Raw genomic sequence first — 4,542 nt, 5'->3', positions numbered from 1 at the left:
TTCGCTTACAAGAATTATATAATTAATGTCATCCCCACATGTCACAGACTTTAATTTATTTTTGCATATATATTATAGATTAAATAGATCTGGTTGACACATTACAAAAATAAATTATGATTTAGTAGTAATTTTTTTATTACATTAACCCCCGCAACCATAGTCCTTTTTAGTAAAAATTAAATTTCTAATACCAAAACGTTATAAATTTATAGTAACAGTTAACACATTTTTTAGTATAGAATATTGATATATATGACATTAGTATATTAAATTAATGCTAGTACAATATGTTATACTATTTGTATAAACTTTCAGAATTGATACTAATTAACAATTAAAATTTCGTTAAACAAAGATTTTATTAATAAAACAATTCTATAGTGCTTATCTTTTTTGTTCCTTAGGTGATTAAATTGAATTTTTAATCTTTTTATAATAACATGTTCTAAATTTGATATTCTTTAAGAGGAAAGAAAAATTCCTTAAAAAAAAGAGGAAAGAAAATTAATTTAATCAACCAATATATATCTTCAGTAGCATTCTTTTCTAACCCAATTTTTTTTTTAGTTTTATAAGATACAAGTCTTTTCTATTTAGATTAGATGCATGAATCCTACTCGAATTAAATAACCACAAAATTAAAATTATTATAGAAGATAAAACTTAATTTACATCCGATATTTAATAAGACTTTATATCTAATACTCAAACTTAGATCACATGGAATATTGATGTTTTTTAATAAATGAAAATATAAAATTGACTTATTTTCAAAAGCAATATTTATATATCTTTTTTAAATCAGACTTCTTTCGTTTGGGTTTGAATATGTTTGGGTTTGAATATGAAACTGGCATGGCATGAATCATGATTGCCAACCCAGTATTTGTATATTTCAAAGTCATTGTTGCCATATATAGGTCAACATGTTAGCATGCATCGCAAATTAAACTTTGTGTTATCAAAGGAATGATTTGTTGGTGGACTGGCCGAAATATACAGTAAAACATCCAAAGCATTTGCTTAGTGCACTCTTGGGAAGTCTGAACAACCACTCCTAGAAGCTTGAGGAATCCAATTCCATTCACAAAACTTACATCATGCATTGTAATAATGTGCAAAGTTAATTACTTGAAAAAATTATTGTTACCGGTGTATTGGATTAGGATTTTAAAAAAATTTAAAAGATTTTTTTAATAAAAAGTATTATGGTATTTAATTAAGATTTTTAAATAATATAAATAAATTTTGTGATATTTAATTAAAACTTTAAAGATTTTTTAAGAAAGACAATAAAATCCGATAATATTTAATTAGAATTTTTTATAACTTATAAAAAGTTTTTTGTTATTAAAAAATATATAAATTTCGATGAATTATTTTTTAAGAATGATTTTGATAGATTTTATCAAATTTTTTAACATAAAACATCTATCAAACAATCTTACATAAACACTTACTTAACTTTTTTCTTTATTTTTCTATTTGTTACCAGACTTTTTTTCTTTTATCACAGATGTTATCTTCTCTTATTAATACTCTTCAAGCATATATATATTTTTTCTGTTCTTTTAGAATAGGGTCAACTCAAGAGTAAGGCAGTTCAAGGCCTGGCTTTAGGCCAACTAAAAAAATAAATTTTTTATTATTAATATATATATATATATATATATATATATATATATATATATATATATATATATTAACACTCCGCGTTACTAAGACTAACCATGTTGAAATTCAAAAGTGAGCATGAGATGTTATTATAAGAAAGGTTAGTATAAGAAGACATAAAGTTAGAACCAATATAACTATTAAAAGATTAAAAAAATAATATTGGTTTTACTTTCTTTTATCCAAACCTCATATTTCTTATTATTTTTTTAATGCATTTTTAAAAATTTATAGAATCCTTTCAAATTTTATAAAAGTTTTTTCAAATCTTTTAAATTCTAATATAAATTCATTAAAATCCAAACTATCATAAAAGTCTTGAAAAAAAATTTAATTAACCATAATATTCCTACATAATTTTTAAAATCCACAATACTTTTTAATTCTAAAATAGTCTTTTAAAATCCTAATCCAATCCACCCCTAGGTTATTGAACATTTTACATTTACTTTTAGGCAAATGTTAATTAGTGTTTTTAGGACATTAACTAAGACAGTAAAAAAAATTTATTGAGATGCACAAAATTACGTTGCTCGTCACTTCTTTTTTTTTTTTTCCTATAATTTCCACAATAAATATTTTTTCCATTTTAGTCATTTAACTAATGTACCTAAGTGCACTGGTTAGCAACACCCTTACTTTTAAGCCTAAATTTAAAAGCCCCATGATCATAGTGGTGCCTATATGTTTTTTTATTAGGAAATGTTAATTTATTAAAATGTTAAATGCTTGTTAGTAAAGAAGATCAAACTATCCAACCCACCTGTATCTCCATGGTGACGCATATATGTTTTTTGTTAAAAAAAATATAAAATTATATGTAATGTGAAACATTAATGTACGATAATTGTTGCTAATTAATTTACGTATGCTATCTAAACCTAATTTGTGCAAGAATTTATATATCCTTTTTTATTACGTATGTATATTCTTACCAAAAGTCAAAACTAATTCATTTAAGTTAATTGGTCTCTTCTAATAAATTTAATTATAATTTGCATATATATATATGCTTTAGAAAACATTTTTTATATCTGACCGTGCATTTATGTACAACAAAATTTTATATTTATGTAATTAATGTAGTTATGTATGTAGCAGAGTTTGAACACACAAGACTACTCATGAAATTGAAATACTTTTGAGTTAGTTAATACATGTGTTCTATATTTCTATAAGGAATATTGAAAAGAACTAATTAGGGTTAGTTTTTTATCAACAAAAAAGAAAAAAATTATCAAAAAAATAGGATAGGAGGTACAAAGGGTATCCATTAAAACATTAACACCAAAAGAAAAAAAATTGATACAAGATCAGCACCAAACTCATCATGATACATAAAATAATAATATCCTCTATCCCAACATCATATACTCCATCCAAAACAAATATCCAACTTAACTCATCCCAAACAAATGTCTAATACTGTAACAAAAAATGGGACCAAAAATCCCTGATGCAACTGTTTTAAACCATCCATAAAAACTTAATATATACGTTCTTAATCAAATTATTTAACCAAATAAAACCTTAATTATATAGGCATATTCCAACATATATGCTATTGTTTATATATAATAATTATGATCATCACTTTATTGTTTTTATACTCTCTTTTTTTTAATTTTCTTACCAACATGCATGTAAGCAATATATGCACATAGATAGTAAGGTCATTCAGACATTTGCCTTAGGTCTATTGACAATGCAAATATAAATATACACCACAATAAAATATGTGTTATGTTTTAATATTTTAATAATTAATTGATGAAAAAAATAAATTAAAAGTGAAAGTAGAAGGTGTAGGATTATAATTACAACAAATATACATGCACACATATGCACATATTAAAATAATTTGATTATAAAACATTAAAAAATAATTTTATAACTTAGAAATCTAAAAAAATAATTAAAAAATTAATAATTAATATTATTTCAAATTTCTATAAAAAAATTAATCTTAAGCCCTTAAATACTTAAACACGGCCCTGGAAACCAGGTATAAATACAAGACTTTGGTACAATTTTGGATGAAATGGAATTGTACCCTTGAGGTACTGGTCAGATTTGATAGCAATAGTATAATTAATCAGAAAAATAAATAAAGCAGCCAGACGGTAAGTACGGGTTAGTACTAACTTGTCCACCTTGCTTTTCAGATGTGTGGTGCATACATTTATGGAGATTTTAGAAAGTCATGACTGATGGAGTCATGAATGAATGAAGAGAAATGCAATGGGTAGACGGAAGATGCATATTATCTTTATCTATTTTATATATGTGTACATGAAATGAAATCTTGAACAGACATGGACCCATCTTGTAAGAGCAACTATTTTTCTACAAATTTTGGGTAATTTATTGATTCTTTTCAATTATATTTAATCTAAAATATCTTATTAAAATTAATTTAAATATACATTTTAATTATATTTTATATAATTGAAGAACTTTTAAAACTGTTTTTTCATTGTTTTACAGATTTAAGGATGATTTAAACTTGAGCAAAGACATTTTGTTGTGGAGTGAAAATAGTTAGTTACTCGACTAAGGACAAAGTCCCAAGAAGTAACAAAAAATGAATATAATATCTAGTAATACCTATGTAAGTTTAGGACAATGAATATAAGAAGTATATATATATAGCTTAAATTAAAATTGGAAGGGTGTAATAATTAAAACTATTTTTGTTAAAAATAATTATATTAAATGATAAATAAACATGTTTATATATACTAAGCTTATTGTGGAGAGTTATTATTACAAATATAATTTTTAGTAATATTTTTTTGTTTGATAAATTTTTTGTTTGAATTGATAAAGATCACCTATATTTACTTTATTGAATAAAATCCTGAT

This window comes from Glycine max, chromosome 7, assembly GCF_000004515.6.
Source record: "Glycine max cultivar Williams 82 chromosome 7, Glycine_max_v4.0, whole genome shotgun sequence".
NCBI lineage: Eukaryota > Viridiplantae > Streptophyta > Magnoliopsida > Fabales > Fabaceae > Glycine > Glycine max.
This window is presented reverse-complemented; position numbering follows the sequence as displayed.